General features: G+C 35.9%; 1 long non-coding RNA gene across 1 annotated transcript in view; it reads right to left on the reverse strand.

The window, feature by feature from the left end:
* Positions 1 to 1157: 1157 nt before the first annotated feature.
* The window catches only part of LOC113917960, a 32033-nt gene continuing 12232 nt past the window's right edge, over positions 1158 to 20958 (reverse strand). Inside the window, exons 2-3 of the long non-coding RNA XR_003518399.2 lie at positions 3569 to 3747; positions 1158 to 3464 (exon numbers count right to left, since the gene is read on the reverse strand). This is a non-coding gene — a long non-coding RNA (uncharacterized LOC113917960). The remainder of the gene's footprint in view (positions 3465 to 3568; positions 3748 to 20958) is intronic.

A 20958-nucleotide genomic window follows, 5' to 3' on the forward strand; every position in this document is an offset into this window, starting at 1 on the left:
GTAAGATTTTAAAATCAGACTCTAATATTTACATAAAAGAAAAAAGAGCCAACATTAGCTATGATATTCATGGAGAAGAAGAAGAATAAAAAGAGATGATTTGTCCTACCAGATATTAAATATTAAGATAAAGCCTTAATAAATAAGAAAGTGTAGTATTACCACAATGAATACACAGATTGACCCACAGGACAGAATACAAGTTCAGGCATGAAAGAAACCTTGATAAATATAGGGGTGGCATTGCTGAGGAAATGAAAGACTATTTGATAAACATGGATTTAAAAAGTCAATTTATATTAAAAAATTAAGTTAGGACTCTCCTCTCATCATATTAAAGCTAACGATTCAAAGATTTCTATATGTGATGGGTATTAAAGAGGGCACGTACTGCATGGAGCACTGGGTGTTATATGCAAACAATGAATCATGGAACACTACATCAAAAACCAATGATGTAATGTATGGTGATTAACATAACATAAAAAAATAAAAAATAAAACTGTAAACATTTTTCAAAAAAATATAGACGAGGTCACTCTGAAATTAGGGTAAAGACTTTCTTAAATAATACACAAAAGCACTAACCATGAAGAAAAATTGATAAATATGATTCCGTTAACAATTTCTGTGCCTCAAAAGAAAATGAAAATACAAGTCACAAGCTCTGAGAAGATATTTGCAATACATATGACTAACAAAAGATTATTGTCTCAGATATTAAAAAGAAACCTCCCAAGTCAATAAGACTACTTATTACTCTATAGGAAACTGGTCAAAAGATATGAACAGAAGTTTCACGAAATAGGAAAGATTTTTGGTCAGCAAAATTATGAAAAGTAGTTCAATCGCCGTAGAAGTAAGGGAAATGGAAATTAAGATGAAATGCAATAGTCATCATTTTACCCACTCAATTGGCAGAAACCAAGAATTTGACAACACAAGATAGTTGACCTTTGAACAATGTGGGGGTTAGGGGTGCTGACCCAGCTGAAAATCTGCATGTAACTTTTGACTCCCCCAAAACTTAACTACTAATAACCAACCATTGACCAGAAGCCTTCTTGATAGTATGAACAGTCGATTACCACACATTTTGTAGGCTATATGTATTATGTACTATATTCTAACAATAAAGTAGTCTAGAGAAAAGAAAATGTTATCAAGGTATCATAAGGGAGAGAAAGTACATTTATAGTATGTACTGTAAAAAATCCGCGTAAAAGTGGGATCCACACAGTTTAAACCCATGTTGTTCAAGGGCCAACTGCAGAAAGAAAAGATATGGAAAGTCTTAGTCATTGCTGGTGTAGTATTAATTCTTTTCAGTTAAACCCTTGGAAGTATCTCCCGTATTTCTACCATGACTCTATTTAATATACACATTTTTAGCTCTGTCCTAGTTCTTAGGCTCATCATTGTTGGGTACATTCTTGCGCTTAAAACATATTTATTATATTTTATATTACTTAACAATGCATACATTATACACATTCTTTTATATATATTAAAAGGAAAACTATAAATTTAAAAAAGAATATGGTTATTATCAATATAGCAAGTCGATTAAGAAATCTGTGAATTGTATTTATACTCCTAGGTCCAAAGGCTTTAATTGGATAGTCTCTTACTAATACTAACCACATTTATAAATGAAGCACTTGAATTCCTGCATTTGTATTTGTATGACCTGGGCTCCTGAAATTTCCTTATTTCTGAAATTGTGTTGTAGTTCTCCTAAATGGTGACTATGATCAAGAACACAGTTCACAGATTTCAAAATTACTTATTGCGCTTTGCAGTTCAAAAGAGTGATTTTACATACATTTGACTCTCACAGTGAGCTTGGGTGGTGGATGGATAGGGCGGTTATTACAGGGAATTTTTAAATAAACAGAAACTAAGTCTTCTCGAGGGTAACTGACCTGCACAGCTCCACGCCCTGGCTGGTTGCAAAGCTTGTACTTGGTTTCCCACTCTGTCTACTCTCTCCCCTCCGCCATCTTAACTCTAAAGATAATAATAAGCTTGTAAGTCTGTGAAATGTTTCACCACTTTCAAAATGCCTTCCATATCACGTCATCTGTTTTGATTCTCACATTCAGCCTTGAGTTTCTTTAGCATATTTCTTTCTTCTCATAACATATAGAGCATAATTTAAACCAAACATAGTATTAGCTATGAAAATACAAGTTCTTTCTGTTAGAAAATTACCTGGTAGTCAAATCAAAGTAACAATAAAATAATCTTGCTTTCGTTTGGCAAACTCCACAGTTATATTCACTGATTTGTTTAACAAATAAATAAAAATAATTATTTTGGAATTTCTTAGTTGTTTTTTTCCCAAGCGAATGAATGAATGAATGAATGAATGGTTATATCATCCAAACAGCTGCTGCTGTTCTGGACTTTGTGAAGATGAAAAGAAATGTGTTCCTCTCTCTAGAAATCCACTTATTTTACCTTTAACAAGTACAAAGGAAATCTTTCCAGAACTATTTCTTTAAAGGTGCTATGACATATAATGAGTACTTTTCAAATGAATAATATAGTATTATTAAACAGTATGATTTATTTTCACTTTTATTTGTAAACATCTAATTAGATTTTCTCGCTCTCTGCCTAAGATCCATGTGGTCTTGCCAGCGAATGGTAGTCTTGTTAGAGGCAAACTACATTTCACATCCCATCAAACCCACCTGCTCACACTTGGCAGGGTTTGGCCAGAGTTGCTGCTCATTAGAGGCTCTGGCAGAGAGAAAGAGTGGGTTGAAGCAATGAAACCAGGGCCTGAAAAGTGAAACTGAGGTTGAGATTTTATACGGGGTTTTATTTGGTGAGTGGTTACATTGCTTTTCATTATACCAGATAACAGGTTGCTGGCAGCATATTTAAAAGATATGGAACTTTTAAGGGGCTGAACATGAAATTAAAGCTTGATGAAATGAATTCTAATCTGTGCCCCCATAGTCATATGTGTGCCAGGAAACGCACACATTGGTGCCTTAATTGTAATCAGCCTGGTCCCTTAAAAGCAGCAGCAATATTCCCTTTGCTGCACAAGGAGAATCTAGGAAACAATACCATTAGGAGTTTATATGCCATCTTATGCTCCACTTTCTTCATAACATTACATCAGTTCTACAGGCATTTTCTGCCCCATTTACCAAACTGGATCCAGTCAATGAAGTTTTGCATTATATGCCCCCAGGGAAGAAAATAATGCAAGACTTTTACTGTCCATGTTAATGCCATTTAATACATTACTCAAACACATACTTAAGACCAACAGTTCTGATTACGCAACTTTGGTTTAAAGTGGCTTCCAAACTGACTTCTTAACTGGCAACTTCTCAACAGCTCGTGTCTTCCCAAACCTCCTTTTGGAAGATTGGAGGGTCGAAGGAGCGCAGATTGTGAGGCTGCAACATTCTGGGTTGTTTTCAATGTTGTAACTTCATGGTCTAAAAAGGAAGAGAAAAGGAGTATCCAGCTTGTTTGTTTTGCTTTGTTTTTTTAAAATTCGTGTGTTTAAATTTTGCTTAAACTGGAACTAATCCTCACCTACCTCTTGGGAGTCGAATGTCTTTGAAAAATGGTTTAACATTCTAAAAATGATGTGAGTCCAAAAGTTAAAGTTTGAAGTAGGAGTGAGTAGTGAGGTAGAACAGCATTCCGTCTCTTTTTTGGAGGACTTGGATTTCACTCCACTCCTTTTGAGTAGGAAAAAACAGATCTGTCTTTTCTCTGTTTGGATAAGGAAGGGAGAGGGCTTAAAGAAGAGAAACATTTTCAATACCAGCTGTTCTCTAACTCAAGCCCTGCATAAATTTATTCTTTCTTGAGCTGGAGATATTAGGACAAAACCCTAAAAAGAGTGGAAAATAGAAAGTGAATCGATAAAGCCAATTTTATTATTCTAAGTTACAATTTTTTTAGAGAACAAAAAGGCTAAGGGACAAATTCACCATGGTTCAATCCAGAACCAGTGATAAGAACATAGGCATCTAGGGGCACCTGGGTGGCTCAGTAAGTTAAGCGGCTGACTCGATTTCAGCTCAGGTCATGATCTCAGGGTTGTGAGATCAAGCCCCTTGTCGACCTTCATGCTGGGTGGGGAGCCTGCTTAAGATTCTCTCTCTCCCTCTCCTTCTGCCCCTTCCCCACCTCTCTCTCTGAAAAAAAAAACAACAAAAAATAAAGAACATAAGCATCTAATAGAAGCTCTGGGCTATACTGTAGGGGGAGAACTTTTAAGGTATCCCTGTGTGATAAACTGCAGTTGCCAATTCTTTTTACAAAAGTCTCTAACATATTTAAGCAATCATTGCCAAATATGTGAATCAAATAATGCCATCTCAAGACTAAGCAACTAGCTCTCTTATTTTTGGATGTGTGGTTTTAATATTAGACATAAAACTGTCTTAATATCAAGGTCTTCACTTCAAAACAATACCCAGACTTAATATTTACAGATTCTCCACCAAGTTTAAGGTCTCATTAGAAAGATTTAACTCATAAACGTATTACTAAATTTAGGAAGTTTGGGATGTGTGTGCTTAAGCTCAGCAAAAATAACTATTTCAGTCTAAAAGTTTAAATTAAATACAAATGAATCAGCATGTCAAATGGAAATTTAAAAATAATGCTTCATTATGTCTGCATATTTTATTCATTTTGGCCATTGACCATATGTCTGCTTAAAGCTAATAAATAGGACCCCCAGGCAAGCTGAAATTCTATCTTCCCTTGCCCCACCCATTCTTTTATGATAAAATATTTACTAGACAAACTTTTTTTTTCTGTCTTATCCAGACACTCTCCTCACTGAAATTTTCCACTTTTTCAATGGCATCAATTTTGGATTTGCTCAAACAAAACTTCTACTTTTTCCCCTACACTGTACTATGGATACTGCCTTTTTCATCCCACCAAAGTATGCTAAACTGCTGTGTGGAAAGATCATGGGTTTTAGAACTCAACAGGCCTGGGGACAAGTCCCGTTTCTATTGCTTGCTAGTATATGCTCTTTTAAACTTAGTATCATGATCGCTTCTCGGCCTTTGGGCTAAGATCAAGTGTAAACTTAATATCATGAGCATCTGTTTCCTTGTCTAAACAGCACAACAGTTTTGTAGGGATAGTTTAAGAATTAGTGATACTGTATAAAGATAGTGGTCCTCTGATGGAAGCTCTTAAAGAACCAAGGAAGGTAGAATGAAGATGGATTGACATGTCATTCTTGTCCCTTCCAAATAGAGTTTGCGTGTGCTAGTCCTGAAGAATGTGAAAGCAGGCAATGGTTCACGAGAGAGCAGTGAGTCTTCTCTGAGAAAGGAGTCCTTGGCCATGGCTTCACTTCCCTAGTGACTAACTCATCTGGGCAAGGGAAGCGAAGCCTGAAATGTTCGGATTGCTGTGAGGGGAAGTCAGCCCGACAGGCTGAGTTGCCTTTCTTGTCCTTGGCATTGTAACAGTGCACGGTCTTCTGTTGTTCCTGGAACCACTCAAGCATATAATGAATGGAGTACCAGTGATTGGAAACGGTCGGCCCTCAATGATATTTCCGCAAGTTGTTTTCCTTCTACAACTTGGTAATGGATTTTTCTAACTTTAACAGGATGGTTGAAGTGTCTCATGATTTTATATGCTGTTGCCCTCTCTGGAGCCAGCTCTGTCCCGTTATCATGTCCTTTTTTTTTAACACCAAAAATCAACTTCTCTCCAAAATCTGAACTGTTTTCCTTGGAAGGCTACCTGATCCTAAGCAAACAAACAAACTGAAGAACCATTCTGGTTTTTCTAAAGAAATTTGAACTTTTTTTTTCCTCTCTCTCTCTCTTCTTTTTAATGAGTTAAGTTGTTGGATCTGTGGATTAGGTTCACTGAATTCTGCAGAGGTCAGGGGAGAGTAAGGAATGTTTGACAGCCTTTGTGCAGGAGGGAGATGGAGTCTGGGAGGCTGACCCATTTCTGTGTACCAACACCTGGTAGGCCAATTGCAGGGGAAGGCAGAGGTCCAGGTTGTGAATATGAAAGAGTAAAGAACTGGGAAGACAGGCTAGCCAGACATACGTGGGTTAAAATTGCAGCCTGACTACTAACTAGGTGGATGAACTTGCATGAAATTCTTAAAACTGATGAGCTTCAATTTTCATATCTTTGTAGCATTGTGAGGATCCTGTGTCCAAGATCCTCACAATGGAGGATCTTGGACAATCCTCCACTCATTACTGAGTGCTTATTATATGTTGGCCACCATTCTAAGCATTTTGATTGTAATATTCCAATTAATTTTTACAAAAATCCTTTGAGGTATAAAGCAAATATTATTATTTAGATTATAAAGATGAGGGAACTAAGAGAAAAGACACCTGGCTATAGGTAACAAAGTTAGTGATGACAAAGTTAGAATTTTCACATAGGCCATTTGACCTGAAAGTCTATTTTCTTAACTACTAGGATATAATTCGGTCACTTGACATATTGCCTGGCATATAATTAACATTTAATAAATGGGAGAATGCAATTTATATGTATATATTATTTATATATTTCAATATATGTCATTTATAATCAAGGTTTGTTTTTGGCAATTTGAACAACAATCAGTAAATTTGGCTTAAAAACATTGACTCAGGGGCTCCTGGGTGGCTCAGTCATTAAGTGTCTGCCTTTGGCTCAGATCATAGTCCCAGGGTCTTGGGATTGAGCCCCACATCGGGCTCCCTGCTCTGCAGGAAGCCTGCTTCTCCCTCTCCCACTCCCCCCGCTTGTGTTCCCTCTCTCGCTATGTCTCTCTCTGTCAAATACATAAATAACATCTTTAAGAAAAATATTGACTCAGTTTGAAAATTTCTTGTTGGAGCTTTAAAGTTGGTACACTGGTCACTGGTCACTGATTTAGGAAGATTACTCCCCTTCAGTATAAATTGAGAGATGACACCGATTCTCTAGAGATGGTTCCAACATTGAATAGGGGTCTTTTCCCCCTCTGTTCCTAAGGACATGATTTTCTTTTATAGAAAGGGAAAATTAAACAAACTTATTTTTCATTTTCAATCTTATTCTGTCATCTTTAGCTTTGCTATAAATTGATATGATCTTATGATTCTTTTTTCTTCATGTATTTTGATTCCTATTTTTCCAATCCATCAGTTGACTTTTCAGCAGTTGAGTTTCTGTGCTTTAGATGCCACGAGGACACAATTCTAATTCAATGGCTACACAGTAGGAGACAGGGTCCTTTCCTCCATTACACTTGACACAAACCAATACATGCCTTCATCATTTCACACAAAGTCCCTGCTCAGTCCATTGTGAATGTCAAACTGTACAATTAACTATAAGCTCCTCTACATGTCTTCTTTCTATAAACCCCATGCTGCTTATTCCTTATGTCCAGCCAGTTGTGTAAAGAAAAATGTATTTGAAAGCTTCAAAATGGAATTTAAAGGATTGAATCAACTAGCTTTATTTTCAGATTTCAATTCAAGACAATTTCATTTTTTTTTGAACACCTTAAAATGTTCTTTGATTTTCAACATTATCTTCTAACATGCACATCTTCCTCTAGCTTCCCACTGTTCCTCTTTCTAGATCCTACGTTGTTTCCCCAGTCTTGCAATTGTCCTTCTACACTCACACACCCGGAACATGTCCTCACCACTGGCCTTTCATCAATCTACCTTCCAATTAACCGTCTCCAAAACTATTTCTGCTGACAAACTTCACTGTGTGGTAATTCTTTGTATCATAAATATAGACTAAGTCTTCAAGGAGTTATTGATTATATTCAGAGAGATGGTTTGTGAATTCTTGGACAAGCGTATATGTATGTAGATATTGATGACATGACATCACAGAAGTGTGTGAGCATGGTGTACTCTTAAGTCCTGACATTGCTACTCAGCTTGGGTTCTGTTTTCACATGAGTTGAAAAGTTGCTTTACAAACATCTGTACATGTTTCATATGTGTTTGTTTAGTTTCTTATGTTACCTTGTTTTGAGGAAGGAAATTTGAGTTTTAATTTTTTTCCATTTAATCCTGTCATCTGGTCTCCTCTAAAGTTCCTACTTAAATGTTTTCTGAGATAATAAAACCATGTCAACAGTTCTTTATTCTTAAGTCAAATTCCTTATCATCCCTCGTAATTACTTAAATTTTTTTAAATCTGATTTTTATTTTGCTTTTTCTACTCTATTTAATCCTTAATTAATGCCTGTGTATATAACCTATTTCAGGATCGTATTTTTTTAATAATTGTGTTTTTTTGTAAGTGCTTAATAAACCAACTAACTAATCAACCAACAAACAAATAAGTAAATAAAGAGTAATAAATTGACCGACTAAAAAGGGGCTTTGGGTAAGCAAAACCCAATTCTATTTTGGTATTCTTGAATGAGTTCACATGAGAAATTTAGATCCATGCAGTACATAAACTGAGTTTAGCAACCAAAGCCTGACATTCTGGCAATTTCACCAGACTTGTAAAAGCTGTTATTTTTGACTAACAAAATGAAATTTGCATTGATTACCTAAACAGACTGACATTCATTTACGTGAACATGATAAATCTACAGCAAGCACACGAGCCAAATAACATATTCATTGGAAAATAGTTTCTGTGTGAAATTAATAAGTTTTTTTCCTCTTTTCAATATGGGCAATAGGAACTTTTTGGTTTTGCTTAAGTATTATCTATTCCAGCTTATACATTGTTTACTTTTCTTAATGGAATAATAACACCATGGCACGAATGCATTCTTTCCATGTGAGATAACTGCATAAATTAAGTTAGTCCAATACTTACACCTCGCCTGAGTTCAAAACAGTTTTTTTAATGTTTTGATTATAAGCAAGTAAATGAGCATATGTCCAATTACATTTTGGGTGCAATAGCTTTAGCCACCACATTTTGGCATTTTATTTTATTAGCTAAAAATTCACATATGGTTTCCATGTCTCCAAGCTGTCTTTAAGGATACAAGAATTGTATAACTTAACATTGTTTTCTTCCCTTCTCCCTCTGCGGCCCCCTCCCTATTTCTCACATATGCTCCCTCACTGAGGTACCTCTTTTCGTTTTAAGGATTACATGTGCAAATTGTGAAAACTGAAAAGTTTGCTGGTGCTTTGAAGGAATGATGAAAGAAATGCTTCCAACCCTAAAATTTTTACCTACGTAAAGAATCTGAAATGAATGCCACAATGTTTACTGTAGAAACAGCAATATTAGTACACAAATACATAAGGCTTACAATGATCGTTATTTAGCTGCTTCCTTCTTATGCGCTTACTACAATCCCTTCCCTCTTCAGAGCCCTTCCCAGCAGCATTGGAATGAGGAAGGGGGAAGCTAACTGAACATCTTAAGGATGGAAATGTATAAGACACAGCCATGCTAGTGAAGGACAGGGATAAGGGAACACAAAGAAACATATTCAACCCCTTGTGGCTTCAACATTCCTCCCCATGTATCTGTGTTGCTGATACAGTTAACGGTTTGGAAAACTGCAAGACTTGCATATTTGGGCCAAGAGTTAAAGACAACATTTCTAAACAACTGACTAAAATTTGGTTACTTTTTAAGGCTGTTACTCTAGCATTTCAAGAGCCTTAGGGTAAATCAAATTTATTTCTTTCAGTTGCCTTGCTTATATATTAGAAATGTTATTTCCAATTTCTGAAGAAAGTGGGAATTTTGAATATGTTGTTGATTTACAAAGATTCCTGAAACATCATATACTTGCAGAATTAAATCAATATTAGACACTTTTCAAGCTCAATATATATTTAATTAAAAAAGAAAAACAGTAAGATCCTGAAATAGTCAACTATGTTAAATATGTTAAATTCTGGCCAATGAAAGGGATACTAAATAATTAACTATGTTAAATAAATACTAAACTAGGCACACTATAACAGTAGATCAGACCCCTGGTTTTCATAAGTTTAACTTTAAAAGTTTCCACTATTTGCAGGCAACCTTTAAGAACCAGAATATGGAATGTTTCATCTTCCTTCCCACTCCCTAAAAGGAACAGATTTGATGGGTGTAGTGTGCAGCTGAGATGACAAAAGGGTCTGAGCTTCACTGGTCACCTGGTACCTACTTGTCCAGCTGATTTTCTTCTCTCACATTTATAGGTAAAAATGTTTTTCCAGGTGATAGAAAATCTTTGTTTCTTTTGTGGGAAATAGATCTCAAAAGAAAGCCAACTGCTTAATAAATGGATTTAGTCTTTTATTTATAAAATTATTTTTTTAAGATTTTATTTATATATTTGACAGAGAGAGTGAGAGAGTACAAGCAGCAGCAGGAGAGGGAGTAGAAGGCTCCCCACTGAGCAGGGAGCCCAATGTGGGACTCGATCCTGGGACCCTGAAATCAGGAACTGAGCCAAAAGCAGATGCTTAACCGAGCCACCCAGACATCCCTCTTTATAAAATTATTAACAATCTGAAGTGTTTTTTTCAATCACAATCTTTTGCATTTGAGTTGTGGGACATATTCCAATAATGGTATTTAGAATTTGGGTCTACCAAATTCTATATTTTGAGGCATCCTGACTTTTTGGGAAGTCAGTTTTGCAACAAATTGCCAATCAAAGTTGGGGTGTTATATATTTGTACTTGAATCAGAAACTTCAAGTTCCTTTTAATCTGGCAGAAATGTGTTTAAGACTGATTGTTCCAGTGTCCAGAACCTAACATTAATAGTACTCAGCATAGAGGATATATTCGTTTTACAGAAGCCTAGTGACTTAACTGCTTTTATATCACATGATATAAAACTCAATGATGCTCTCAGAAACTATGATGCTTTCAGATTGCAGTTAAGACAAACTATTTCTAAGCTGGCCAATCTTTATATCATCATTCTTTTTAATGCTATTTAGAGAGAAAATACACAGCCTCATATGAATGTTCTCAGGAACGGTGATTATAATAATAATAATAATAGAAATAGCAGACACCATTTATGAAACACCTACCCTACCTGGTATTATGCTAAATGCATTTACATACGTTATCTGGTTTAATGTGCCAAAAATAACCTTATCCCCATGTTGTACATGAGAAAACAGAAGCTTAGAGAAATTGCCATTAATCTCCTTTGAGCCATACTACCCACAAAACTGAAGTTTTAGCCCAAATCCTTCTGTCCATGAAGGGGTTAATAGATTTCTTTAACAGCACAAATTGTATGGTACTACTACACTTTTAATATGAAAACACTTGATTAAAAAATTACGTGAATTTGAAATTTTGAAGAATTTTATTGAAAAGCACTTTAAAAAGAGGTACCATTTTTCATTAAAATATTTTAAATAATATATCTGAAGTACAAAATTCAAAAGTTATAAAAGATTATACAGTAAAAAGGAAATCTTAACTCTTACCTAGAATTTTAGATTTTCCTCCTAAGAGGAAGCTAAAACACTGTTTCTTATTCCTCCTCATACATATCCACTACATACATAAGTGTGCACAAATGCGTGTGCATGCCTGTCTGGACACGTGCACACACACACGCACACTTTTCTTACCCAATCTCCAACAGTCTCTCCTTCCTTATAATGGAAGCTCATTCTGTTCTGGATAAATATGTGTCCAGCTAAAACACAATATTTCCAAGATGTCTTGTGATTTGAGCGGCTATTCAATACAGTTCTGGCCAATGAAAGGGAAGCAGATGCTGATAGGTCTTCGGGGAATGTTCTTTGGAAGGGTGTTGAATGTATAGTTTCACTTCTCTCTGCCTGAAATATCACTAAGATGTAAGAAAGGGGACAACCATCCACTATAAGTAAGTGGTAAGCCACACAGTGAAAAAATTTTTTAAAGATTTTATTTATTCATTTGAGAGAGAGAGAGAGAGAGAGAGAGCACACAAGCAGGGGGAGAGGCATAGGGAGAGGGAGAAGCAGGCTCCCCACTGAGCCAGCCAGGAGCCTGATGTGGGGCTTGATCCCAGGACCTGGAGATCATGACCTGAGCCGAAGGCAGATGCCAACCATCTAGCCACCCATGCGGTCCCACACACAGTGAAAATTAATGAAAGAAAGCAGCAGCCTGGATGTTTGCAAGCATAAATGGTATCAGTGTGGTAGCACTAGACGGCTTTTGTGTGAGAAAAATAAAATACCTAATTTGTACTGCATCCTTTTAACAGCAGTATAATATTCTACTTTGTGGATATGGTATAATTTATGTCTTGCCTCCCACTAAAGTCCAGTTAGGTTGTTTTAATGTTGCCATGAAACGCACTTCTGCAGTAACTAGCGAGGTAATGTCATTCTGTGCATGAACATGTAGATTTGTGCAAAAAATCCTTCGAAGCAAAATTCCTTGTTCAAAGGGCTGCACACATTTAATAAGTTTCCTTTTTCCTTATTGTCAAATTGCTTGCCATAAGAATTGTTCCAGTTTATTGACATCAATTCATGAAAAAGCAGGTTTCTCTACACTCTTATTAATGTGATAGATCAAACTTTGAGATTTTGTTTTCCAAACTGAAAAGTAAAAGGCAGATCCCTATGTAGTTTTAATTATTTAAATTTCTGTCATTGTAAATAAGGTTGGAAATCTTTTTATTTGTTAAATAGTCATTTATTTACCCTTATCCACAGCCTCTGACTTAATTTGCCCTACTTTCATTGCATTCATTTTTACCTTATTATTCAAAAGAATACTCATATGTGAGAAAAACAATTTCTTTCTTTATTTTTAAAGACTTATTTATTTATTTGAGAGAGAGAGAAAGAGAGCATGTGAGCACATGGAGGGGCAGAGGGAGAGGGAGAGAAGCAGACTCCCCTCTGAGCATGGACCCCCCAACAAGGAGTGCTCCGGACTTGAGCTCACCATCTTGAGACCATGATCTGAGCCAAAATCAAGAGTACCATGCTTAACTGCTGAGCCACCCAGGTGCCCCACAATTCCTTTATTTTTATATAATTTATAAATTCTTAGCTTTTAATCTGTATTTTACCTCTTAATTTTTTATTTAATCTATGCAGAATTCTTTTCCATTTATGCAGCTGAATTTGTCTTTTTCTTTTTTTAATGGCTTCTAGATTCACATCTGACTTGAAAAGGCCTTCTCCACTCGGATTATAAAAACATTTTCCTATGGACTTAAGTGTTTAACCCATTTTGGAATTCATTTTGATGTAGCATGTGAGGTAGGGATTCAACTTCACTTTCTCCTAGGTGTTTACCCAATTGTTCCAACATAGTTATTGGATAAACCCTTTCTCCTTACTAATTTGTAATGCCACCTTTGTATACCAAATGCATATCCATATCTGAGTCTATTCTTGGCCTTTTATGTCTGTTCCATTAATCAATCTGTCTAGTCATGCACCAGCATCACACTGTTTTAATTATTACAGCATTATAATGTGGTTTAACATTGGGCGTGGCCTCTCGTTATTTTCATTTTTCTGAATGGTTCCTCCTCCTCTTGCTTGTTTATTTTTCCACATGAGCTTTAGAAACAGCTTGGCTACTTCCAAAAATTATTCTTTTCTTATGCATTTAACAGGAAAGTTACAAATTAATTAAGGAACAATATTCAAGATACTGTGTCTCCCTGTTCGAAAGCATTACACACATTTCCATTTATTTAAATCTTATTTGTTTCCTCAGTAGCATCTTATGATTTTTTTCTTACGGATCTTATGCATCTCCTATTTATTTATTCTTCTATATGTCACTTTGGGTTGCTATTATTGTTATTGTAAAAGGAGTGTACATTTTCTCTTTTACCATGCCACTGCAGCTGGCTAGCATGATTTCAGAATATTAACATTTCCTCAACAAGCTTAACAAATGCATTTATTGCTTGTGAAGCTGTTTCATTCATTTTCATAAATTTTTTTAAAGATTTTTATTTATTTATTTGGCAGAGAGAGAGACAGAGAACACAAGCAAGGGGAAAGGCAGAGGGAGAGGGAGAAGCAGGCTCCCCGCTGAGCAGGGAGCCTGATGGGGGGCTCTATCCCAAGACCCCAGGATCTTTACCTAAGTCAAAGGCAGATGCTTAACTGAATGGGCCACCTAGGTGCCCCCATTTTCTTAAATTTTTAAATAAACATATGATTAACAAATAATGATAACATTTTTCCTTTCCAGTTGTTAAGCTTATTATTGTTTCCTTTTTTTCCAATTGCAATGGCTTGCGTAGAAGTTCAAATTCAAATTAAGACTCTAATTTAATTACAAAAATATTAATATACTCTCCCAATTTTGCTCTCTTCCCCCCCCTCCAACATCCCGAATGCTAGTAAATTTACCCCGGCACAGCCTTCTTTTGGAAGATCTTAACAACCCACAGCAAATGTATGTTAACTACAACTATTTTTCTGGTGGAAAATAAGGCAGTAAAGAAAGGTAAAAATGGTGATGAGTTGAAAAACTATCTTGAAAACCAATGAAATTTGTAAATAATGAAAATATTTATAAGCCTTCGCTAACAATTCCACCTTTTTAAATATATTCATAGCAATAAAATTCAATGCAAAGAATAGCATTGCCCTGGAGTTTAGTGGGAAAAAAATCCATTTGGAAAATTCCACACCCTAATCAAAATAAATGTTAACATTTCATAGTGCTTTACAAATATGTTCAATATTTTTTTTACTGGAATCAAACTTCAATTATTTAATAGGGGATATCTTACATCTAAGGAACTGGAAAGTTTAAGATGACTAGATAACTTTCTGAAATTAGTGGACTTTCAATAGAATGGTCAAATGTTTAAGCCTCTCCATTATTTGTTGTATTCCATGTTTGATTTTCATGAGAAACAGACTAACAAAAGGATAAAAGAAATCATCACATCAGAAAAATAGAACATGTAAAATAATGAACTAGATGAGATCAAAGATGATAAAGTCAGTTTACTGAGATGAATAGTTTACCTATTTCAAATGTTGATCTCAAAACTAATTTCACAGCAAATTCTTTCCTTAAAAAAAAAAAGAAAGAAAGAAACATGTCATGGCCAATAACTGCCGAAAAACTGTGGAGACTGGCACTTCCAAATGCTTGGCAGATTATTAAGCCAATTTTTATTGAGTCCACTCTAGTTGTTGGAGGGTCTGTGATTCCCAACTGTTTCACATCAGAGAATGAAAACAAGTAGGGCCCAGCCAAGACCACATTGGTGACTGCCAGCCCCTTTATATGCCAAACATGAAAGCAACAAGTCCAGATGCTTTGATCCTTGCATTTTTGGACTTAGCCCAAAGTTATAGAAAAAAGCACAACTCATGTTAGGACAACATACATTATAAGTAGAAATCAATCAATAGCACTGTGACCTTCAAACTCAGTAAATGTTTGGAGTTAGTTTCAGAGCATGTAATCTAAATTGGGGATTGGAAGTTGGAACCGGTCCTAAACTAACAAAAAAAATGTATATTTTTTAAAAAATAGAGATTAAAGGAAGCAACAGATGAAGTTTTAATTTATATGTGTATGTGTGTGTGTGTGTGTGTGTGCGTGTGTGGATATATTTATACATATATACTCATTGAGGAATGTATTCTATTTTAAAAGGCCCTAAATGGTACAGAAAAGAAAGCCACCACCATAATGAAAACGTCTTTTCCTGCATATAATTAAAAGAGAAACTACACTGTGGCAGGAAAATATATTGGAAGGAAATTATGAGCTTTCTCCCACTTTAGGGTAAGAGAATAATGAGATAATTTAAGAGGTGAGTCACTTGGTTGCTAGGACACTGTCCTGACTTGCAGCAGAGCTCCAGCCTGCCAACTTATGAAACAATTGGTCCTGGTCTTGGCAGGGTTGCAGGTCTAAATTCCCCAACACAGGTATATTAAACAACTGGCAATGGTAGAGCTGAGCTGAAGAGCTGATGGCCAATCTGAATTAAGGCACAAGTAAAAACTGTAGCTTCAACCCTAGTATTTTAAATCACTGCCTGTGGCCAGGGTAGTTACTTGAAAAAAATCTTCTGGAACAGAAGAAATAACAGTGAAAAATCGCTTCATTTAGAGGGGTGGGATCTGGCACCAAGAAATAATTAAAAGTAATTTTGCATCTTTTATTTTTTTTTAACTTTACAGTAATGATTTGATTGTATTGTCACACCAGTTCTGTCTAGACGAAATTGTGTTAAAACCTCACCGTTTTGTATTGTAAAGCTTTAGAAGTGTTCCTGGCACCAAACAGGCTGTTCTAACACAAAAGCTAATTTACAGTAATGCTGATAACGTTCAAGAACCTATCATTAGGATTTCTTTCTCTTTTTTCCACATTTTTAAGTATACCCTCTCTTTGTTAGAAAAGTAAATTAGTGGTGGTGATAATACTTTGCAATCTCTACCAACATGTCAGAAAGGCAATGTACAGATGGTCTAACATTTTCAAAACCTTCCAGGAACTGGCTTCTCCAGTTCCTGGAAGATCTGGTCTCAGGCTGCAAAAACAACTTTTTTTTCTTTTCAAGCAGTATGAACTTACTCAAAATGCCTCAAAGCATCTCTAAGAGAGCTGGGTCAGGGAGGATGATCAAGCCATTGGTTTGACTGTGTTATCTGTGTGTGTTCTGGATGTCGACAAGTGTGCCCATGCACAAGGCAGGGCCTATTAGAGTATCCAAATAAAATAAAAGTTAAGGCACAAGATCAGAAAGTGGTTTGTTTGTAAATGAACCCATTTACCCAAGTCTGATTCAAAACTTAGAAATATTGACAACACCATGGAATCCATCTTTTGCACTGAGATTTTAGTTGTTGCTGGTTATTTCTTACAATGATTAATGCTCATATGTTTATATATATGCATTCAACAATTAATGCTCATGTCTTTATATATGTACATCCTCTCAGAAGAATTCTTCTTTTACTCTGAAGCAAATATCAACTAGGTATATTTCTAAATAGATGTATGAATGGTGAGTTGAAAAAAGTATATTCATTTATCCACTCATTCTTTGTTGAGCCCTTATAACTCATGAAAGACTTTGTTGGATGCTGAAGGGGGTTTTAAAAAGTGGAAAAGAGTATGCTACAGTAGAAGGGTCACTGGCTTTGAAGTAAGAATATTTAGTTGTATCCTGACTTCATTTATCAAGGATATGACCTTGAAGAAATCACTTATTCTCCCTGTACTTCAATTTCATCACTTTGAAAATTGAAATAAAGCCACTATTCTGCCCTACTCTGGTTTTGAGGATATGAAAGACAATATTAAACAGATGATAATCCTTTGTAAATTATAGGCACGAGGCCAACATAGGTTTTATAAGGGGAGGATGTTTTTCCTACTCCAAAGGAGCTTCTCATCTATTTCTGGAGACAAGGTATCTTTAAATAAAATGGTTTGGCACTAATTAAAGTAAGTTTTTTGATTAGCCACAATGATTAACAAAAAAGTAACTGCTTTAATAGTTGATTTTCAGCAGACTGGGATAGGAAGAAGAGGCTTTGAAATTTGAGACTTGAGACGACCCCAAAGGATGGGTACAATTGCACTGAGCCAAGAAAAAGAGAAAATACACATAGTTAGTGAACCACAGTATGAAAGTACAAATATACAGCAAATATTCATTTGGCTGATCATTTATTCTCTCAAAAACATTTGTTTAGTGTAAAGGGAACAGTTTGGCTGAAATTCTTTTGGAGAAGGTCAGAGAGAAAATGTAGAGCTGCTGCTTCTTTCTGATATGCTATAAATAATTGTAAAAGCTGAGGCAACTGTGTCCTATTAGAGATGGGACAAGTAAAAGATGTATATCTGAGAGGAGAGAATATAAGACAGGCTAACAGGAAATCTCTGTTCCAATTTCTCTAGCCCTAGCTTGCCAAGTGGGGAAGTGACACTCGGGCCAAAATATAGTGATATATTTTTGGAACAACTCCTGGCTTAGTCCTGGTTTGGAATAACCATGGAGGGGTATTTTGGATAGTGTATCTGGTCTACTTTGTGTTGGCACCTCTAGATGTTGTTCTGAAGCTAGGTGAGCCACGCTGTCTTGTCAGAATGCAGGCAACTCTGGATGTCAGGCAGATGGCCAGGAACACCAAGAAAGGCCTGAAGGAGGGTCAGAGGTGGAGGAAGGAAAAAGGAGAGCATTCACTCCCATTTCCAGCTGGAGTATGTACAAGAAGTGCTGGTAATATATGCCCTAGATCTACAGTCCAACAAAGAGTCTAAATGAAGGACAGTGGGTTGCATCCAGTGACTGGGTTGGCCATGAACTTCTTGGATGGGTTCATTGAAGTGACAAGAAGTGACAGGGACAAAAAAGATATGTAATGTAAATAAAACACAACAAAACAAAAAAACAAACAAATGCAGCCTCAGAATGAAACCTATCTGGAGGGCGCCTGGGTGGCTCAGTTGGTTAAGCGACTGCCTTCAGCTCAGGTCATGATCCTGGAGTCCCGGGATCGAGTCCCACATCGGGCTCCCTGCTCAGCAGGGAGTCTGCTTCTCCCTCTGACCCTCTTCCCTCTCGTGCTCTCTATCTCTCATTCTCTCTCTCTCAAATAAATAAATAAAATCTTTAAAAAAAAAAAAAAAAAAAAAAAAAAAGAAACCTATCTGGAGACCTGTAATGATCTGTTGTCTCAACTCTGCCATGGTATCTCCTCTTTTTCTTCTTCCTTTCTCTGCCTCCACTTTCTCTTGCAAAATTCTTTGCCTTCTTCTTTTCTCCCTTACCTTCTTTTTTGATTTCTGTTTTTAGCAACCAGTTCTCTGACAGAATTTCAAGGTCGGCATTGGATGTCAGAACCTCTTGCAAATTATTCTTACAAATTTTTTTTTAATTGAACAAGCTGAATATTTAGGAGTTTATATCAGGCATTTTAATAGTCTGGTAATGGCGAGCTACAGTAGACAAACCATTCCATGAAAAAAAAAGAAAAGAAAAACTGGACAACACACAAACATGCATATACATACAAATATATTTCCACCTCTCTTTCTCTAGGTAGATAGATAGATAAATTTTTGTGTTTAGGAATTGGATAGCTATTAAGGCAATAAGGATAAAAAATTCAAAATTATTTCCAAGATGAAAGAAGTGCAAAAAAAAAAAAGGAAGTGCAGAGGGGTAAAAAGATGAGTCCAATGTCCTGGATGATTTTTCTCACTGTACACTGATCACAAGAAGCTAAGAGATGGAGAGGCTGAATAGACTGGAAAGAGTGGGTAGCAAAAATTGGAGTTTTAGGCTTACCAATAAGGAGTGCTAGAAAATATCTCTGGCTGTTAGTTGGGGCACCCCAGAGGACCAACTTTAGGTGTCGCGGTAAATTGGAATTAGATTGGCCTTGGCATGACTACTCATCTAATAGGATTAAAATGACCTGTCCTTACCTTAACTGCCTGCAAGATCATATGACCCAAAAATAAGGGGGGGGGGAAGACAAGAGGAATAAACTTCAAAAAAATCCAGATATAATAGTTATCAAGCACAAACTTTAAAATAACCATAATTAATATATTCAAAAAATTATACAATACAATAAGAGAATTTCAGCATAGAATTGAAAACCAAAAATAATAAATTATAAATTCTAGAAGTGAAAAATAAAAAAATTGCAATTAAAACACAATAGAGGAGGTTAGTATCTAATTTGACACAACTGAGATGGGGACTACTGAACTGGAAAACAGATCAGAAAAAGAAAATTATATCCAGACTAAAGCATGAAGAGAAAAAAGTATTAAAAAACAAAAAAAGAGGGGCGCCTGGGTGGCTCAATCGGTTAAGCCTCTGACTTGATTTCGGCTTAGGTCATGATCTCAGGTCGTGGGATCAGGCCCTATGTTGGGCTCTGAGCTCAGCACAGAGTCTGCTTGTTCCTCTTCCCCCACCCTCTCTCTCTCAAATAAATAAATAAAATCTTTTAAAAAAAGAACAACAACAAAAAAATCCAGAAGCAGAAAATAACATAAAAGACATTTAAGACATGGTGGAGTGAGGAAATTACCATAGTTGTAATTGGAGTCCTAGAAAGGAAGAAAAGAGAATTTTCTAAATCCTAACAAAAATGTCTCTAAGCAGAGTCAAAAGTACTATGAACTCCAAACACAATAATTACAGAAAATACAACATGTAGGACCATCACAGTGAAACTTCAAAACAAAACAATGAGAATATTTTAAGGTAATCCAAAGAAAATAGACATATTCCCTACAAATTAGCAACAATAGCACTGATGGCCAATGATGATGGTCGGAAGCCAAAGGAATGGTATTTTCAAAGTGTAGTAACACTGTAACTATCAAAACTTGTGAAATGCAACAGCTAAAACCACACTTTGAAGGAAATACGTACCCTCAATTACATATATTAATAAAGAAGAAAGGTTGAAAAATTAATGTCTAAATGTCATCTCAAAAAGATTAATTAAAAAAAAGAAAGAAAAGCCAAAGAAAGTAGAAGAAATCATAATATAGTAGCAGAAATTAATGAAATAGACACAAACATGCAATGGAGAAACTCAACAGAAGCAAAAATTATTTTTAAAAATAGTAATAAGAGTTAGTAATAATAAAGCAACACTGATCAGTCAGGGGGGCGTTAATTACCAATGTTGGGAACAAAAATGGTAAGTAATACAATAATTAATAGTAAGAAGAATAAAAGCATATGTCAATAAATGGACAAATGTCTAGAAAAGACTTCACACATTAGGGTTCTAAATTATTAGCTTGGCATTAAATTACCCTCAGTTGTTAAGCATCTGCCTTTGGCTCAGTTGTTAAGCATCTGCCTTCAGCTCCCAGGGTCCTGGGATTGAGCTCCGCATCCGGGCTCCCTGCTCAGCTGGAAGCCTGCTTCTCCCTCTCCCATTCCCCCTGCTTGTGTTCCCTCTCTCGCTGTGTCTCTCTCTGTCAAATAAATAAATAAATCTTAAAAAAAAAAAAAAAGAATTGATTTAGATCATACTTTTTGTGGATC

This window comes from Zalophus californianus, chromosome 1 (genome assembly GCF_009762305.2).
Source record: "Zalophus californianus isolate mZalCal1 chromosome 1, mZalCal1.pri.v2, whole genome shotgun sequence".
NCBI lineage: Eukaryota > Metazoa > Chordata > Mammalia > Carnivora > Otariidae > Zalophus > Zalophus californianus.